Genomic DNA, 21,857 nt, shown 5'->3' with positions numbered 1-21,857 from the left:
TTACTACACACACAGCACAGTCTTGGGCGCCGTCTAGTGGCCGATTTGTGAATTGCATCACATCCATGTAACCTGGAACATTTTGACATTAGAATGCTCTATACTTTTATGTGGGGACTGACATTCCTTCATTGCTTATATTGAGAGTACTTTTATATACACAGGAAACTGTGATACCTCCGGTAAGAACTGCCGATCGTTACGCTCCCTTTTGCGACCCAGATATTGGGTAATCCGCCCTCCTCCGTTATATTGCCTAACTGGATGCTCACAAATAGAGGATGCCTATTTCTCAAATGAGGCGATAAAAGTGTGTGGATGGGGACTGTGCTCTCTTGATGTAATCTATTTTGTATTTCCAACTTTGCCTCTCCCTTGCAACTGAAACGGTCCATTGGGACCTTGCTATGGACAAATTTCTTACTACAACACCGTCTGGTAGACAACTGCGGGCTGATCAGCGATCGGGAACGGAAGTCACCACGCCACTAAAAATGAATAAACAAAAGCTGCAGGCCAAGCAGGACAAGGCCACTTCCAAAACATCCAATACAAAGAGTAAGATTCCACCTGAGGAAGTATCCAACACGGCGGATCTTTTTTCAGGAGATGACGTCACACCTCCAAACTTATCTCCTAGTTCTAGTCCTTCAGGACCTTCTAACAGGGACGATCCTCAAGCAGCATTGGTGGCGGATAAGGTATCGCAACTATTGATCCCATTGTTTGACAAACGTCTCGAAGTGCTCCATACCTCAATAAATTCTGCGCTATCTCAAATTACTAACAATGCGCAGAGGATAGTGGAATTGGAAACTCGGGTACAAGGGTCGGAACAAACTATTGCCCATCTTGAAACCTCTCTACAACACAGCCAAACACTGGAGGCGGCACTCCGTGACAAGGTGGAAGACTTGGAAAACCGACATCGCCGAAACAATCTGCGCTTCGTTGGCATCCCAGAGAGTGTAGGAGGGGGAACATCTTCTGGACTATCTGACCAAAGAACTGCCAGCTGCTCTGAAACTGGAGACATTGAGTGACCCGCTCACAATTGAGAGAGCGCATCGCATTGGCCCTCCGGATGCCAACAGGGGCAATGGCAATAGCAGACCGCGTCAGGTTATTGCTAAATATCTGAATTGGTCGGTGAAAGAGAGAATACGGAGGGCATTACGACAGCAAAGGGAGTTGCGGATTCAGGGTAACCGAATCTTAATGTTCCAAGATTTTTCTGCCGCAGTATCGCAAAAAAGAAGGACTTTTGTGCCCATCTGTAAAATGCTAGCGGAGAACAACATGAAATTTCAACTACTATATCCGGCCAAGCTGAGAATAAAAGATGGAACAAGATCACTGATATTCGAGGATCCTTTGGCTGCCAGGCGACATCTTCATATGGAAGAAGGCGGAGATTGACAATCCACACTTAGGGGAGAGACAGTCCCCACTTCACAATAGTCCTTTCAACTTGTTAAATTGCTGGTGTACTATGTACTAATGCTTCAATTGTTGGTTTGTTTTTTGTTTGTTGTTTGGAGCCAGCCATGCTCTCTTTTCTTAACCTTGCTTATATTTCAGATGCCATATGCTTTACACCAGAACACTCGTATGCCACTTGGGGTTCAGCTGTTCCGGCGGCTCGCTGGGACCGAATGGGACAGCACCATAATGAATGACTTTACAGTGATGCCCTGGTTGACACCGCACAGATGAGTACAAACGCAGATACATACCACACTCCTTCGTGCATAAAATTTTATTCATGGAACGTAGCGGGACTTAACACTCCCATAAAACGGAAAAAGGTTCTTACACATATTAAATGCTCATCCCCCGATATTATTTTCCTCCAAGAAACACACTGGAGACAAGACCACTCGGGTACATTAAAGGCCCCCTGGCTGGAGACATGTTATACAGCTTCCCATAGCTGTTCCTCTAAGGGGGTAGCCATACTAATACGGAAAGGTCTGACCCATGTGGTGGAAAACGCTATCACTGACCCTGAGGGTCGGTACCTTACACGCTGGGTTCAAATAGATAACATATCCTACCTCTTGCACCAAACCAGGATCAACACGTTTTCTACAATGATATGATGCAGATCTTGTTACAACATAACACACAAAACATGATTATTGGGGGAGATTTTAATGGGGTACAGGACACTCAGCTTGATAGAAATACTCGAGGATCACAACTGAGCTCTACTGCTGCCTCCCTGCCCCACTTTAAGGAACAATTGGGATTATGCGATCCCTGGAGGATCACAAACTTAGACTCGCGGTAATACACATGCCATTCTGTGGCGCATGACACGTTTTCTCGTATAGATTATTTCCTAATATCCACCTCGCTTTTTACACGCCATCTCGCGTCCTGTACTAACCCAATCACAATTTCGGACCATGCACCTATACATATGACACTCCAGATAGTCACCCCACGACCGAAAACTGCATCTTGGAGATTCCCAGCATACCTGGTCAATTCAGAGGACTTTAAATCCTATTTGAGGATACAATGGAATAATTACATGGATGATAACATAGAACACCTAGGAGACACACCCTTGCTTTGGGCAACGGCAAAAGTCATAATGCGAAGTCACATAATGAGCTATATGGCACATAGGAAGAAGGTACAGCGTGACCAATTCAACACACTACATACATCTCTACTGTCGGCTCAATTGAAATATGCTCAGGACCCGGACACCCGGGCTCAGCAAATATACTTAACAGCTAAACACCTTCTAGACACTTTTGTACAAACTAATGCACAATGGCAGGTAAAACACACACAGAACAGATTCTATAGATGGGGAAACAAGGCAGGTTCCTTACTAGCCAATATGGCAAAGGAAAAAAAACCTTACAAACCAATCCTGACACTACGTGATCCTCTCACGGAGTGCTTGACCTCAGACCCGGACAAAATAGCGCACATATTCCATGATTATTTTGAAGATCTGTTCCGTGCTGCCCCGGCGGACCCCGTAACAATCAAATCTTTCCTCACTACTTTACAAATGCCCACTTTAACAGAGGAACAGCAAAATATGCTAGACTCTGTTATAGAAGAAGAGGAAGCCCGTGACGTGGTCGGGGCCTCTATGAATGGTAAAACACCAGGACCAGATGGCTTCTCGGCTGAATTTTATAAAATGCTGTCTCCAGAAATAATTCCGACCTTAAATTACCTTTATAATTCCGCTTACACACAGTCGGCTTTATCAGATTATTTCACGGACTCCAGGACTATTCTCTTACCAAAACCCAACAAAGATCCGGTAAACCCTCAGTCATACAGACCCATATCATTGCTAAACGCGGATTATAAATTTTTGTCTAAAATCCTAGCCAATAGATTACAGCTTATCCTACCACATATACTCAGTCCGGCACAAACAGGCTTCACTCAGGGAAGGCAATGCATAAAAAATGTCCGCGCGGCAGTTGCGGCCACGGTGATGGCTCGGAGCCCACAGAGTCCGGTAACTATGCTTATGAGTTTAGACGCAGAAAAGGCGTTTGATAAAATGGCGTGGCCTTTCTTGACCGAAGCCCTAATGCAGCACAAATTCGGTGCTACTTTTCTGAACTACATAGCGCTACTACAAACTGACACCAGGACCACAATTACGGTTAACTGACATAATACACCTCATTTAGATATATTCCGGGGGGCACGTCAGGGATGTCCACTCTTACCCCTACTTTTCAATTTGTCAATAGATCCTTTGTTGAGACATTTACAAACCTCCCCAGTATTTCAGGGCATAAAAACAGACGGGGCTGAAATCAAAATTGTAGCATTTGCGGATGACATACTGTTGATGATCTCCGACCCAAAACAAGCCCTACCTCAGATAATGGGGGACCTGACTACTTTTGGACGCCTTTCGGGTTACACGCTCAACATCGATAAAACTGAGACACTTTTGCTTAAGGGACCGTCAAAGCCTTTATGGTCTTCTGCTTACCCTTTTCGATGGCAACCTAACTCGCTGAAATACTTGGGGGTGCAGATAACAAACATTCCATCGGATCTATATAGACTTAATATCCGCCCATATATACAAAACTTGGAGGTTACACTGAAGATTTGGGGATCCTTGGCCCTTTCATACCTGGGGAGAGCATACTTACTAAAAATGACAGAATTGCCCAGACTTTTATATTTATTTCATACACTCCCAATTTATCTCACTCCTGGGGATGAAAAACGCATCAATTTCTTATATCGTACTTTTATCTGGGGGGGGGGGGGGGAGACTGAGGATAGCGTACAAATTGTTACAACAACCCAAACTCAATGGAGGGATAGCTTTCCCTAACATCCGAATATATAACCTAGCATCCTTACTTCGGGTAATAAGGGATTGGATAAATAATACATCACACTTTTCAGATACAGGATTGGAGCAAAAGCTTCTCCTGGACTGTGCACTACCCGCCATGCTTCATTTACAGCATCATATGCTGTCGGAAGAAATTAAAGATAACCCTCTCTTGCTATCTACATGGAAGGGGTGGAATAAAATCAGACACATATTGGGAGTTTCTCCGTTGATCTCCCCTTATTTGACCTTAGTCAAGAATCCTGGCTTTCAGGATGGTGGGTCCCATGCTATATTTGGTAACTGGTTCAGGGCAGGTATCAAGAACGTACATTGTCTGTTGCATGTTGCGGAAAAAAGGATGTACACGAGAACAGAACTTCTGCAAAAATATCCGGATGTACCGTTCCCTCACTTCATGTATTTTCAGGCGAGAAGCTATATTAACACTCTGCTACATAAACTGACTGATAGGGATTGGAACCCCACTGTACATGCAAAATTCAACAAACTCCTGAGTATTAGGGGAGCGATATCTCGAAACTATCAAGCTGTACACACACTTATAGATTATGCGGAAACTGAAGTTTCCCTCTCCAAATGGGTATTAGATGACTCCACTCTAACTTATGGGAATATACTGTTAGCGTTAGAGCAAGCCTATAAATATTTAACATCTGCCAGGTATTTGAAGATGAGAATAAAGATATGTCAGAGCATACCTTACTCCCTCAAAGGGTTATCTGATGGGTATATATACTAACTCTAATTGCTTTAAATGTGGCAAGGCTGACGCAAATCTATATCCCCGGTGATACAACAATTTTGGGATAGAATAAGAACTTTTACTTTAAAGAGGCTCTGTCACCAGATTTTGCAACCCCTATCTGCTATTGCAGCAGATCGGCGCTGCAATGTAGATTACAGTAACGTTTTTATTTTTAAAAAACGAGCATTTTTGGCCAAGTTATGACCATTTTTGTATTTATGCAAATGAGGCTTGCAAAAGTACAACTGGGCGTGTTGAAAAGTAAAAGTCCAAGTGGGCGTGTATTATGTGCGTACATCGGGGCGTTTTTACTACTTTTACTAGCTGGGCGCTCTGAAGAGAAGTAACATCCTCTTCTCTTCAGAACGCCCAGCTTCTGACAGTGCAGATTTGTGACGTCACTCACAGGTCCTGCATCGTGTCGGCACCAGAGGCTACAGATGATTCTGCAGCAGCATCGGCGTAGCATGTAGCTACTTACCTGCAAACGCTGATGCTGCTGCAGAATCAACTGTAGCCTCTGGTGCCGATGTGGCCGACACGATGCAGGACCTGTGAGTGACGTCACAGCGTGATCTCTCGAGAACACGCTGTCTGCACTGCCAGAAGCTGGGCGTTCTGAAGAGAAGTGGATGATACTTCTCGTCAGAACGCCCAGCTAGTAAAAGTAGTAAACACGCCCCGATGTACGCACATAATACACGCCCAGTTGTACTTTAACTTTTCAACACGCCCAGTTGTACTTTTGCAAGTCTCATTTGCATAAATACAAAAATGGCCATAACTTGGCCAAAAATGCTCGTTTTTTAAAAATAAAAACGTTACTGTAATCTACATTGCAGCTCCTAGCTGCTGCAATACCAGATAGGGGTTGCAAAATCTGGTGACAGAGCCTCTTTAACACACCTGACTAACTTCGTTCCTAATGATGCCTTGTGGGCTATTTTTGGATATCTGGACAAAAGATGTTATAACTATACATGGGGAGCACGTAAATTATTGCATATGATAGCGGCAGCGGGTGTAACATCTATTTTGCACACTTGGTTGCAAAAACGAGCGCCGCCGTTCCAATTGTTTTTGGATAAATTCACATTTTTGTTCAGGATGTACTGGACGGAAACCTCAATACGTAAGACGGTGCTCATAGAATCTTTTTTTGACACTTGGGGAAGTTTTATCTCTGTTCTTCCACAACGAGTTAGGGAGGCTATCAAGACCAATTTTCAGAGCACTGTGTGGTACCAGGAAGGGGTATTGATGGGATCACCACCGATGTCATAATAACAATATATGTGAAACCCGGAACCTGTTAGGCAGGACCGCAGGTTTCCCATTAATACACTCTGGGGCATTTATGCCTGTGCCTACCACAAGGGAATAGGGTATACAATATTTGCTGGGTGGCGGTGTTTTGGGGAATGTGGGGAGCATGGCTGGTTCTAAGTTCCACATAGGAACTTTTGTTTGCACTTGAGCAAAGTGCTGATTTATTTTTGATTTGCTGTTATTTTATTTCTTAGGATTTACTGTACTGATAGGGGCATTGTTCCTTACCTAGCTACTGACATGGCGGACACCCATATATTTCTGATTTTTATGCACAGGATTAGCTGTATCTTCTGCTATAATATCAATCGTTGTTATTATCACAATGCCCTTGTCGCTTTGATGTTTCTGTTTCATTGTAAAAGAATTGTTTATGGTGAAAATCACAATAAAAACATTTGTTAAAAAAAAAAAAAAAAGTGGTCCAAAAAAGTCGTATGTACCAAAAAATGGTGCCAATAAAACTACAGCTCGTCCCGCAAAAAATAAGTCCTCACGCCGCTCAATCGATGAAAAAAATATAAAAAAATAAAAAAAAGTTATGGCTCTCAAAAGGTGAAAAACAGAAAAAAATATTTTTTTAACAAAATTATTTTTTCCCTATTTTTTTTTCTGTTGTCTAAAGCCTGGGTGCGTCTTATGATCAGGTGCATCTTATAGTCCGAAAAATAAGAAAAAGTTTGTGATAACATCACCTACAACTTTTTTAATGTATATTTCCCAAACAGATGACACTGTAGATACTGGTCCTCAGGCCAGTCCATCAGGCCTCCTGATTGTTGGGGGAGACTAATACCATACTTGACCCAGACTTAGATTCTACCACCATTGGCAGACACACTGATTCTTTGGCTGACGTCATAGCGGAGGAAGGATATGACGACGCCTGGAGAGGTCAACCTGGTAGTGAAATGGACTACTCCTTTTTTCTCCTCCTTGAAAATCTTATTCAAGAATTCATTTTTCTTCTAAACAAACTAGCTCTCTTGCAGACCAGTACCTCCGTCATTGGGTCAATCACGTGGTCAGATCATGCCCCTATACTTATTAAGTTACAGGAACAATTTACTTTCCCTCCCCCCTCCCGTTGGAAACTAAATGATTTCACCCTTAACCATCCTGACCATGCTACCAAAATTCGGGAAGAATTCGTCATTTTTTCTCTCTAAATGAGAGAGTTCTGTAGAGAATCCTCATGTTCTGGGGAACGCCCACAAAGCCTACATGCGCGGTATACTTATTCAAGCCTGTACACAGGCAAAGAAAAAACGTACCAAAGAGACTAATGAATTACTCTCAAAGATTTGCAGCTTAGAAACACAAAATAAGTTAGATCATCTTATCTCGGTCAATGGAACTCCGTGCTCTTAGGCTACAATTACAGTCTTTACTTGCTGCAAAACACTACTACTACTTTAACCCCTTCCCTCTTTAGCCACTTTTGACCTTCCTGACAGAGCCTCATTTTTCAAATCTGACATGTGTCACTTTATGTGGTAATAACTCCGGAATGCTTTCACCTATCCAAGCGATTCTGAGATTGTTTTCTCGTGACACATTGGACTTTATGTTACTGGTAAAATTTGCTCGATATGTTCAGTATTTAATTGTGAAAAACACCAAAAATTTGCGAAAAATTGCAAAAATTAGCATTTTTCTCAATTTAAATGTATCTGCTTGTAAGACAGGCAGTTATACCACACAAAATTGTTGCTAATTAACATCACCCATATGTCTACTTTAGATTGGCATCGTTTTTTGAACATCCTTTTATTTTTCTATGACCTCACAAGGCTTAGAACTTTAGCAGCAATTTCTCACATTTTCAAGAAAATTTCAAAAGGCTATTTTTACAGGGGCCAGTTCAGTTGTGAAGTGGTTTTGAGGGCCTTATATATTAGAAACCCCAAAAAAGTCACCCCATTTTAAAAACTTCAGCCCTCAAAGTATTCAAAACAGCATTTAGAAAATGTCTTAACCCTTTAAACATTTCACAGGAATTAAAGCAAAGTAGAGGTGAAATTTACAAATTTCATATTTTTCTGCAGAAATACATTTTTAATACAATTTTTTTTATAACACAGAAGGTTTTACCAGAGAAATGCAACTCAATATTTGTTGCCCAGTTTCTGCAGTTTTAGGAAATATCCCACATGTGGCCGTAGCGTGCTACTGGACTGAAGCACCGGCCTCAGAAGCAAAGGAGCACCTAGTGGATTTTGGGGCCTTATTTTTGTTAGAATATATTTTAGGCACCATGTCAGGTTTGAAGGGCTCTTGCGGTGCCAAAACAGTCAAAATCCCCCAAAAGTGACCCCATCTGGGAAACTAGAGGAAATTATCTAGGGGTACAGTGAGCATTTTGACCGCACAGGTTTTTTACAGAAATTATTGGAAGTAGGCCGTGAAAATTAAAATCAACATTTCTTCAAAGAAAATGTAGGTTTAGCTAATTTTTTCTCATTTCCAGAAGGACTAAAGGAGAAAAAGCACCACAAAATTTGTAAAGCAATTTCTCCCGAGTAAAACAATACCCCACATGTGGTAATAAACGGCTGTTTGGACAAACGGCAGGGCTTAGAAGGGAAAGAGCACTATTTGACTTTTTGAGATCACATTTAGCAGGAATGATTTGCGGAGGCCAGGTCACATTTGCAAAGCCCCTGAGGGGACAAAACAATGAAAACGCCCAAAAAGGGACTCCATTTAGGAAACTACACCTCTTGAGGAATGCATCTAGGGGTGTATTGAGCATTTTGACCCCACAGATGTTTCATAGAATTTATTAGAATTAGGCAGTGAAAATAAAAACAGTCCTTTTTCTTCAATAAGACGTAGCTTTAGCGCAAATTTTTTCATTTTCTCAACAAATAAAGGTAAAAAAGAACCCAACATTTGTAAAGCTATTTCTCCCGAGTACGGCAATACCCCATATGTGGTCATAAACTGCTGTTTGGGCAAACCGCAGGGCTCAGATGGGAAGGACCGCCATTTGGAGTGCAGATGTTGCTGGATTGGTTTCTGGACACCTGTGGGCCCAAAACAGTGGAAACCCCCCAGAAGTGACCCCATTTTGGAAACTACACCCCTCAATGCATTTACCAAGGGGTGTAGTAAGCATTTTAACCCTGCAGGTGTTTTGTAGAAATTAGTGTGCGCTCAATGTTGCAGAGTGAAAATGGGATTTTTTTCCATAGATATGCCAATATGTGGTGCCCGGCTTGTGCCACCATAACAAGACAGCTCTCTAATTATTATGCGGTGTTTCCCGGTTTTAGAAACACCCTACATGTGGCCCTAATCTTTTGTCTGGACATATGACAGGGCTCAGAAGTGAAGAGTACCATGCGGAGTGGAGGCCTAATTTGGCGATTTACAAAGTATTGGTTCACAACTGCAGAGGCTCAGATGTGAAATAATAAAAAGAAACCCCTGATAAGTGACCCCCACTATGGAACTGCACCCCTCAAGGCATTAATTAAGGGGTGTAGTGAGCATTTTCACCCCACAGGTCTTTTCCATAAATGAATGCACTGCGGATGGTGCAAATTAAAAAAAATTATTTTTCCCTAGATATGCCATTCAGTGGCAAATATGTCATGCCCAGCTTATGATGCTGGAGACACACACCCCAAAAATTGTTAAAAGGTTTCTCCCGGGTATGACGATGCCATATATGTTGAAGGAAACTGCTGTTTGGGGACGCTGCAGGGTTCAGGGCCGAGGGAGCACCATTTGGCTTTTGGAGAGCGGATTTTGCTTGGCACTATATTTGTTTGAGTATTGCTGGTGTTTTATAATGTGGGGGTACATGTAAGCGGGGCGGAGTATATAAGGGGCATAGTCAGGTGGTATAAAAAAATAAAAATAATCCATAGATGTGTGTTACGCTGTGACACAATCCTTTCTGCACAGGCCGGTGTCGCACTGATAAATGGTGTCATTTCTTATCCCCCTTTTGGTCCACACTCCGCGCCTTTGTAGTTTGGGGAATTTTGCTGGGAAAGTATTAGCCTGGTATAATACGGGCACCGTCGCTTCCAGCGGATATGTTTGGGCTCTCCCCTTCCTGGTTCCCTAATTTTAGGTCCTTGATAAATCGCCTCTTGAAACAGAAGAAATGTTCCCCTCGGGCACAACTGCATATTTTTTTATTTCCTGACTTATTGGAGCCATAACTAATTTTATTTTTCATAGACGTAGCAGTATGAGGGCTGGTTTGTTGCGGGACGAGCTGTAGTTATTATTGGTACCATTTTGGGGTACATGCAACTTTTTGATCACCTTTTATCCTATTTTTTGGGATGCTAGGTAAACAAAAAAACGCAATTCTGGCACAGCTTTTTTTGGTTTTTTTATACAGCGTTCACCACGCATTATAAACTACATGTTAACTTTATTCTGCGGGTCAGTCCGATTCCGGCGATACCTAATTTATAGCACTTTTTTATGTTTTACAACTTTTTGCACAATAAAATTACTTTTGTAAAAAGAATGTATTTTTTCTGTCGCCAAGTTGTGAGAACCATAACGTTTTAATTTTTTTGTCGACGGAGTTGTATGAGGGCTTGTTTTTTGCGGGACGAGCTATAGTTTTTATAGGTACCATTTTTGGATACGTGCGACTTTTTGATCACTTTTTATTGTAATATTTGTAGGGCAAAGTGACCAAAAAACAGAAACTCTGGTAACGTTTTTTACGGTTTTTTTTTATGCTGTTCACCGCGTGCAATAAATAATATAATATTTTGATACCTCCGGTCGTTACGGTCGTGGCGATACCAAATACATATGGTTTATTATTATTTTTCAATAATAAAGGACTTGATAAGAGTAAAAGGGGGATTGTGTGTTATTTGATTACTTGAAACTTTTATTGTTTTCAAACTTTTATTTTTTGCACTTTTTTTTACACTTTTTTATACTTTTTTTACACTTTTTCTCAAGTCCCACTAGGGGACTTGAAGGTCCAACGGTCAGATTTTTTTTTTTCTAATACATTGCACTACCTATGTAGTGCAATGTATTAGATCTGTCAGTCATTCACTGACAGCAAGCCGTTTAGGCTTCGCCTCCCGGCGGGGCCTAAATCGGCTTCCGTAATGGCAGAGCAGGAGACCATTGTGTCTCCTGTTGCCATAACAGCAGTCGCCAGTCCCGATTGCCTGTCAGGGCTGGCGATCTGCTTGTAACCGCTACGATACAGCAATCGCTTTCGATTGCTGCATCGAAGGGGTTAATGGCAGGGAGCTAGCTCCGGTTCCTGCCGTTACAGGTGGATGTCAGCTGTACAGTACAGCTGACCTCCACCGCTGATGACGCCGGATCAGCTCCTGACCCGGCGCCATCTTGCCGGCAGCTACGGAAGCCGATCAGGCTCCGCCGCCGGGCGGATCTTGACCGGCTTCGGTGCTAGGCAGACCGGGAGGCCAGTATTAGGCCTCCGGTTGCCATTGCAGCCACCGGAACCCCGGCAATTTCATTGCTGGGGCTCCGATGAGCTGCAAACACCTTAAGTGCAGCGATCGCGTTTGAGCGCTGCACTTAAGGGGTTAATGGCGGGGATCGAAGCTAATTTCGGTCCCCGCCGTTACAGTCGGATGTCAGCTGTAAGATACAGCTGAGATCCGACGATGATGGCACCGACTCAGCTTCTGAGCCGGTGCCAAACGTTTGACGTACATGTACGGCATTTTGCGGGAAGTCAATGCTTTCCATGACGTACATGTACGTCAAATGTCGGGAAGGGGTTAAAAAGATGCAAATGCAATTTTATGTCAACGATAAAGCAGGCTCACTTTTAACCAGACGGATCAAAAAATACATGCTGAATTCGCATATATCGTTCCTATTAGACAGTCACGGTAACAAAATATCTGACCAACGACTTATAGCCAACCAGATTAAAGAATATTATAGCTCCCTCTACAAATTACAAGAGGATACCTCAGCATACCAACCTGTGGTAGAGGATATTGTTCGTTTTTTTGAGAGCAATAAATCTCCCTTCTATGTCCCGTACCCAGTTGGAGTCCGAATGTGCTCCTTTTTCCGATCAGGAGGTAGAGAAGGGGATTCTCTCTGTAAAACCCTTCAAAATTGCTAGGCCCTGACTGTTTCACAAATTTATATTTTAAGCATTTATCTAGCGCCTTAGCCCCTTATTTACCTGCCAGTTTTAAAAATGATGCGGCAGATGGAAATTTCCTTTCTGAAATGCTGGAAGCCACGATAGTTACTCTACCAAAACCGGGTAAAGACCCAACAACCCCAGCCAATTTCAGGCCAATATCTTCTCAACACAGACATTAAACTTTATGCTAAGGTCATAGCCTTGAGATTGGTTCACGTTATACCACAATTAATTCACCCTGACCAGGTGGGTTTTGTGTCAGGCAGAGAGTCTGACAGTACTCGTCGATTTATTGACCTAATTCAAAACGGTGGAACTCTCTAGGACGCATTCTCTGCATTTTGCCTTGGATGCGGAGAAGGCGTTTAATAGGGTCTACTGGGGATAATGGTCGGCTATATTAGACAAATTCTGATTTCAGGGCCTGATAAAAACAGCGGTTCTAGCTTTATACTCAAACCCTTCTGCTAGTGTTTTATCATCTGGCTTCATGTCTGACAGATAAGTTATCTCTATTGGAACCAGACAAGGGTGCCTATTGTCACCCATAATTTTCACCCTAGTGATGGAACCATTCACAGAACACAATGTCTAATTGCAATATCCATGGAATCTCTATAGGGAACGCTTTGCATGTCATTGGCCTTTACGCAGATGATGTAACACGGTCTTTGACTGACCCGATCACCTCCCTTTCGGAGGTCCAAAATACTATCGATAACTTTGGAAAAGTATTATACTATAAAACGAATCCATCTAAATCTCATATTGAGTATAGGAATTGATCCCTCGACCAAAGTCACTTTAGCAGCTCGTTTTCCTTATCTATGGCAGAACAAACAAATTACATATCTAGGTATTAATTTAAAGGAACAGTGTCATCACAATTTTTTTTTTTAATATGTTACAGATGTTAGTGCTTTATTAAAAACGTTTATATTTATTTGTGTGTTTGTGTTTTACTTTTTCTTATTTTTACACTTTTTCTTCCCTATGGGGGCTGCCATTTTTTTTTCCATTTCTGTATGTGTCGATTAACGACACATACAGACATGGAATACGGCAGCCACAGTCCCATAGGGACTGCGAACGGGGCCCGTTCCATCCACTAACATGTACGCCGTCTGTGTGGGAACTGCGCATGCGCCGCTCCCACACAGTCCAATTTGAAATTGGCGCCGTCCGGCGCCATTTTCCTGTGGACCGGAAGTCGCGGCCGGACAGTAAGATTACTACTTCCGGTCGCGGCTTCCGGACTTGTGCACTTGGACCAGCGGCAGCAGACGGAGCGGACGGGCCGGAGGGAGCCGCGGCGGCAGGAGCAGGTAAGAGATCTCTATGTATGTTCGTGTTTGTGTACGTTTACTACTGTATGTAAACCTACTACACTGTGTGTTAGCTCAAAAAATGGCGACACACAGTGTAGGAGGTTAGACCGTTCAAACCCCTCGTTTATCCCGGCACTAGCCAGGATAAAGGAGGGGGGGGATGCTGAGAGCTCACTAGAGCGAGGGCTTTTTACCCAATTTTGCAATGCTGCAATTTTGGGAATAGCTCCATCTAGTGACCAGCAATGGGAAATATTATAAATTAGAATTAATTTAGAATATTTCCTGACTCGTGAAAAAAAATAAAAAAATGTGAACAATGTTTAATCACCTACACACTAAATGTTTAATTAAAAAAAAAAAAACATGTTTTTCTGGCAACACATTCCCTTTAAGTCCCAGTAAAAACTTGTTTACATGTAATTATTTTCCCTGAAATTTTCTTTCCTATAACGCACGGCACAAATTGTTTAGCATAAGAGTCTCCACGTCAACCTGGCGTACGTTCCATTCCTGTAGTTCTGGGCTTGACTACGTTAGGAGATTTTCCCCTAGACTTTTTGAATACACTTGTGTCAGACATGGATTTACGAAACTGGGAGGCAGCTGGTGTAGACAAGATTGGTAGTCTTTACTCAGGTCCAGTTATGTGTACTTCTGAAGTTCTCACGCAACTATTCTGTCCCTACGAGAGATTTCTACAAATACCTTCAGATCAGCGATGCGTTGACTAATACGCTGATTTCCGATCAGACATTTCCAACAGTCATTTCTCAGTTCTTCTCCTCTACAAATCCCACTACACCCGAGATTTCTATGTTTTTTAAATTATGGCTTCACCCTAATACCATCATTAAATCTTCTTAGAATCTAAAATGGCAACAAGACTTCTATATCTTCATAACTATGGAAGATTGGTATAAGGCTATCAAAGCGATTAAAACTGTATCTAATGGAGCGAATCACTGGGAAACTTAGTTTAAGATCATGCTACGTTGGAATCTCACCCCTGCACAGAAAGACTAAACCCATCTTATCCCCATCATTGCCGGAGAGGATGTGGACTGGTTGGTTCTTATATGCATGTTTGGTGGGAAAGCCCCTTTGTTAATGCCTTTTGGTTGGTCACTGCTGACCTCATTAAAAAGGTTACTGGATGTGGTGGCGTGGCTAGCTATGGATGGCTGAAGACGTGCTTCCCTGAGCTCCTTCACCAAAATCTCCGGTCATCCAGCTTTCACAATGGGGAAGGCGAGCAAAAAAGGCAAGATAGCCTCATCTGCACAGCCCTCATCCCCTCAGGGTGATATTGGGGCATACTTCGGGAGGCAAATACCCATGCAGCTGCGGGGCTCGCTCCGGCATGAGGCACGAGGGCAAGGTGGCTGCCCAGCCCTAATACCTGGGCTGCTCCGATGCACCGGGGACACTGCCCCCCTATCCACGGAGGTCTCCTTACCTCCTCCGGGACCACCGCAGCGGGCACTTGCCTCCTCACGGTGATGGGGATGCTGGTTTCCAGGCTCCGTGTGGGGAAGCTTGCCAAGATGGCCACCACAGCCTGTGACTGATCCCGCCCTTGCCTGTGCCGTTACTGTGTCCCGGCCGGCCTCCTCTGTTGGGGAGGTCTTTTCTGTATTCCACTGTTGACTCCAGGGATGCCGCCGAGGCCAACGCTCAGCTCCAGGCCTCACACGCGGCCCTCCAATATGGCCGCCGGCACTTGCTGCCGAAGATGAGGAGACCGGAAGTGGCTGCTGGGTTGTCTCTTGGGGTGGCTTCCCTCACGGAATCGCCTCTCGGACCTGCGGTCCCTCTTCCTGCCCAGGATGTGTTCAGCATGGCGCCACGCAGCGCAGGCACGACTGCACCGGAGGACTCCTGGCCCGCTGTTTCTGGGCCTCTGCATCGGCCCTGCCTTCAGGCCGGGCCCCCTCGGGACACACCCTCTCCACCAATGGATTTGCACAGTGAGTACGGGGGTCCTGGACCTCATGTTCCCCTTTCCGTTGCTCAGGCCCGCATACCCCTCCAGCCTCACCAGGGTCCTGGACCACTGGGAGGTTCCCTCACATGGTCCTCTGGCTCCTCATGGATTATCCCCCCGCATGTCCAACCATCCTCTCCATCCTCGATGCCCCAGGGGTCTCCCTCGCTTCACCAGTCCTTGCCTCTTTCCCATGCCCGCAGCCAGGGTTCCGCCATCTTCTCTTCCAGCCACCATGTTCTGGACTCTGCCCGCAATCCGGGTGAAATGCCGGCTGTTTTCGGATTAAGTCATACTGACTCCTCAGTTGTACCGGGTTGTGAGGATAGACCGGCAACTCTTTTGGATATTCGTCAGATGGTCCAAACGCTGCCCACTAGGGTCATGTTCCTTTTATTATGGGGATGCATTTTCGCCGAATGTTTTTGTCATTGTTGGTTTGTATTAAAACCAATACAAAAATTTTAATTGGAAAAAAAAAAAAAGTTACTGGATTGGATGTCCAACTGCAGCCTAAATTGGCTCTCTGTTTTCTAGGTCTCACCGACTTTCCTTTACCTCTACACACGGTAATAGGACATATCATACTCGCAGCTAGAGCCATGATTGCGAAATCATGGAAGTCTAGCTCCCCTTTAACTACTAGGGAGCTTTGTCAGACTATTCCATTTGCATATAGCATGGAAATTTTTTTGGCTGTTAATACGCTTGGTATATCTAGGTTGAACTATAGATCGGATGTACGTAATGCATATTATTCAACATGTGGCACTTAATACCTGCCTCCCCCCAACCTCTTTGATATCTAAAGAATATTCGTGGAAGACTCGTTGGTCTGGGGGTTTCGGTCACTAACTTTGTATATGGGATATTAAGTGATATTTGTTATTCATTGTGTGATTGCTAATGTAACTCACACACGAGTATTGTTATTGCTACAATTTGTTCTTTTATTCTCTGTCCTTATAGCAGCAATTTGTATCGCATTCTGTGAACACAGATTCAAATACTGATTGTAATTATTGAAGTTCCTGCGTGAACTCGAATTTCCTTTCCTGATAGGATACATCACACTGCTATGTATTTTTAAAAGGTCTGAAAAATTTATTAAAAATGTAAACTTTAAAAAAAAAAAAAAAAAAAAAAAAAAAATAACGACAGTTTCTCAGTGCGACACTGGCCTGTGCAAAAAGGATTGCTTCACAGCATAACATACATCTATGGATTATTTAAATTTTTTTTTTTTACCCCATTATTATACCACCTGACTATGCCTCTGATGTACTCTGGCCAGCTTACATATACCCCCACATTATAATTGAAAACGCCAGCAATATTCAAAACTAATACCAAGCAAAATCTATGCTCCAAAAAGCTCTGTGAGCCCTACACTGTGCCCAAATAGCTGTTTAATTCCACTTATATGGCATCGCCATACCCGGGAGAACCGCTTTAACAATTTTTGGGGTGTGTCTACAGTGAGACAAGCTGGGCACGACATAGTGCCACTGAAATGGCTTATCTAGGGAAAAATTGCCATTTTTACTTTGAACCATCCACAGCGCATTCATTTATGGGAAAGACCTGTGGGGTGAAAATGCTCACTACATCCCTTAATAAATGCCTTGAGGGGTGTAGTTTCCAAAAAGGGATACTTCTCAGGGGTTTCATTAACTATTTCACATCAAAGCCTCTGCAATTGTGAACCAATACTTTGTAAATCCATGAATTAGGCCTCAATTTTGCATGGTACTCACTCGCTGTTGAGCCTTGTCGGACATCCAGGCAAAAGATTAGGGCCACATGTAGGGTGTTTCTAAAACCAGGAAACACAGCATAATAATTAGAGAGCCGTCTTGTTATGATGGCACAAGCTGGGCACCACATATTGGTATATCTATGGAAAAATTCCCATTTTCACTCTGCAACATCAAGTGCACACTAATTTCTGGATAACACCTGCGGGGTTAACATGCTCACTACACCCCTAGATGACTAACTTGAGGAGAATAGTTTCCAAAATGGGGTCACTTTTGAGGGGTTTCCACTGTTTTAGTCCCACAGGGGCTTTGCAAATGCGACATAGCGTCCAGAAACGAATCCAGCAAAATCTGCACTCGAAAAGTCAAATGGCGCTCCTTCACTTCTGAGCCCTACCGTGAGCCCAAACAGTAGTTTAGGATCACATATGGGGTATTGCCGTACTCGAGAGATATTGCTTTACAAATTATGGGGTTCTTTTTCTCCTTTATTTGTTGAGAAAATGAACAATTTTTAGCTAAAGCTACATATTTTCAACAGATTTTTTCATCTTCACTGCCCAATTCTAATAAAATCTATGACACCTGTGGGCTCAAAATGCTCACTACACCCCTAGATTAATTCCTCAAGGGGTGTAGTATCCCAAATTGAGTCACTTTTGGGTAGTTTCCACTGTACTGGTAACTTAGGGGCTTCGCAAAAGTGACATGGTGCCAAGAAACCAATACAGTAAAATCTGTGCTCCAAAAGCCAAATGGCGCTTGGTCCCTTCTGAGCACTGCCGTGTGCCCAAACAGCAGTTTATGATCACATATGGGGTATTTCCGTACTCCAGAGAAGTTTCAGATGTTAGGGGGCTTTTTCTTTATTCCTTGTGAACATTGTTTTTTGTTGTTTTTTTTTAGCTAAAACTACATTTAATTGAGGAAAATGTTTGTTTTTTTTCATTTTCACATCCAAATTCTAACATCTGTTAAACACCTGTGGGTCAAAATGCTCACTTCACCTCTAGATGAATTCCTTGTGGGTGTAGTTTCCAAAATGGGATCTTTTTTGGGGTGTTTCCTTTGCTTTGGTACCACGAGACCTCTTCAAACCGGACATGGACCCCAAAAGATATTCTAATAAAAAGAAGGCCCCAAAATCCTCTAGGTGCTCCTTTAAATCTAAGGCCGGTGCTTCAGTCCAGTAGCACACTAGGGCCACATGTGGGATATTTCTAAAAACTGTAGAATCTGGGCAATAAATATTGAGTGGTGTTTGTCAGGCAAAACCTTCTGTGTTACAGGAAAAAACATGGATTAAATATGAATTTTAAAAAAATTACGTTTGTTCATTTCACCTCTACTTTCCTTTAATTCTTGTGAAACGCCTAAAGGGTTAAGAAACTTTCTAAATGCGGTTTTGAAAACTTTGAGGGGTGCAGTAAAGTGGTGTGACTTATGGGGGTTTGAGGGGCCTATACAATACAGACACTTCACAATTGAACTGCTCAACATCAAGATAGCCTTTAGAAAATTTCTTGAAAATGTCTGCTAAAGTTCTAAGCCTTATAACATCCTAGAAAAATAAAAACAAGTTAAAAAAAACGATGCTAATCTAAAGTAGACATATGGGAAATGTTAATTAGCAACTATAGTGTGTGGTATTACTATCGGTTTTACAAGGAGATGCATTTAAATTTAGAAAAATGCAAAATGTGTATTTCACAATTAAATACTGAATGTATCGACCAAATTTTACCACTAACGTAAAGTCCAATGTGGCACGAGAAAATCTCAGAATCGCTTGGATAGGTAAAAGCATTCCAAAGTTATTACCACAAAGTGACACACAGGGGAGTAACTAGGAAAGACTGGGCACCATAGCAAATGTTTGACTGGGCGCCCCCCTTATAGATATTGTCCCCTGTAGATTGTGCCACACAGCCCCCCTGTAGACAGTGTCACAGCCAACTTGTAGATAGCTCCCTCCACCTCCCCCTTGTATATAGTGGCATACAGCCCACTCTGTAGATATCGCCATGAAGCCACCCCTGTATATAGTGCCACACAAACCCCCTTTCCTTGTATATAGTGCGCACCCCCCCCCCTTAGATCGTGCCACATAGCCCCCGGTAGACAGCGCCACACACAGACTCCTGTAGATTCTGCCACACATAGCCCCCCTAGTAGATAGTGCCACAGCTCCTCCCTTATGTATAATGCTATAACGGCTGCTCGCAGCGCCACCGGGCATGGGGGTGCTGTGTCGGCGGGCGGCACGGGCCCCCTCATGCCGCAGGCTCCATAGCAGCCGCTGCAGCGGTAGTTATGTCACTGGTCACATGTCAGAAAAATGAGGCTCTGTCAGGATGGTCAAAAGTGGCTGCAGCAGGAAGGGGTTAAATAATTAAAAGGATTAAGAGACGTCACACTACAAACCATATATGAATATTTATGTCTAAAATATACTTTAATCTGTACATTTATGGCAAATGGAATACATTGTATGCTTACGAAACATGTAATGGAGCATTGAACTTCAGGATTCTTCAATTCCTGTACTGGAAATAGGTTTATAAATTTTGTTAATCAGAATCTGGGTACACACATACCCTCAGAATATATGAGGACAGGGACACAAAAATAAATCCCCCAGACTTCCCCCCCTATCTAGGTAGAAGTGGGAAAATTGTGTGGGACCTCATGCACACCCTCCTTGAAACCAGCTACCACTTGTACCAAGTTAACAATTAAAATTCAGCCTCCGGAAGTGATGCCTCCAGAACGGTTAGGGTATGTTCACACTCAAACTCAAAAATGTCTGAAAACACGGAGCTGTTTTCAAGGGAAAACAGCTCCTGATTTTCAGACGTTTTTTGAGCAACTCGCGTTTTTCGCGGCCGTTTTTGGAGCGGTTTTCAATAGAGTCTACGAAAAACTGCTCCAAAAACGTCCCAAGAAGTGACCTGCACTTGTTTTTCGCGGCCGTTTTTGGAGCGGTTTTCAATAGAGTCTACGAAAAACTGCTCCAAAAACGTCCCAAGAAGTGACCTGCACTTGTTTTTCGCGGCCGTTTTTCAAAATGGCAGCGTAAAAAAACGGCCCGTCGGAACAGAACGCTGTTTTTCACAATCAATGGGCAGATGTTTTGGGGCGTTCTGCTTCCGATTTTTTGGCCGTTTGTTCAGGCGTTTACGGCCCGAAAAACGGCCGAAAATAGGCCGTGTGAACATACCCTTAGTGGGGAATATATTCCTTCGGAGGTACCTCCCTATTTTTTTTTTCTGTGGGACAACTGACCCAGAAAAGATGCCGTGTCTGTTATAAGAGAGGAATGTGCAATTCATTAGTGCGATCTGTGTCCCTCCAAGCCTGGGCTTTGTATCGGAGATGGTTTCAAAAATCTATCATTCCACTTAATATTACATATTATTTTATTATTATTTGCCATGTTTTCCCTTTTTAATTAAAATTTAATTCTACGCTTTTGCCAATTATTTTAATGCCCCATTACAAACTGGAAAAACCCCCAAAACAAAGACAAAAAAAAATTGTTATCCTACCCCTAGATGAATACTTTAAGAGGTGTCACAAAACGACCTATCCGGTGGATAGGTCATCAGTTGTCTGGTAGTGGACAACCCCTTTAAGGTCCAAACAAGCTTGATAATTAAGGGGTTACATGCACTACACAGTAACCATTTGTGGTTTGTTTTGTAAAAAAATACAGTACGTTAAGGCTCTAATGTGTGCCGTGTTCCTGGTTGTACTGAGCCAGGGCCAGTGTCGGGGATTGTATTGAAGTATTTTAAACTGTGTTTTCTATGTGGCTGACATTTTCTGGTCCTCTTGTGTACGTAATGAAGATCATGACGTGGTCTTGCTGTGTGTATTCTACATGATAATATTTTAACAAGCTATGCTTTCAGTTTCTTTTTTCCCCATTGAGAAAAATACAAGTTTACTTTTGCTTGAAATTGTTTTGTTTTTTTTACACTATTGGGCCTCAGGTTAGCAGGGAACAACATCTATGTGTAGCATGCTGTCCCCATATAAAGATCACCGTGACCAGAATAGGAGCACTGTGTTCTTGAGAAACAGGGAACAGGTTATTTCAGTTTACTGTCATTGTAGAGGAAAGCGCAGTAGCATCAAGCATAGCACGTTAATTTATAACAGGCATCTGTCACAGGGACCGTGCCATTAGCCTGTCAATTTAAG

At 43.0% G+C, this 21,857-nt stretch overlaps 1 protein-coding gene across 4 annotated transcripts in view; it reads right to left on the bottom strand.

The window, feature by feature from the left end:
- The window catches only part of HMG20B (high mobility group 20B), a 202,199-nt gene that overhangs the window by 60,836 nt on the left and 119,506 nt on the right, over positions 1 to 21,857 (bottom strand). The window lies entirely within an intron of this gene.

Source organism: Rhinoderma darwinii, chromosome 1, assembly GCF_050947455.1.
Source record: "Rhinoderma darwinii isolate aRhiDar2 chromosome 1, aRhiDar2.hap1, whole genome shotgun sequence".
NCBI lineage: Eukaryota > Metazoa > Chordata > Amphibia > Anura > Rhinodermatidae > Rhinoderma > Rhinoderma darwinii.
The sequence above is the reverse complement of the archived record's forward strand: the minus strand, read 5'-3'. Positions and strand labels throughout refer to the sequence as shown.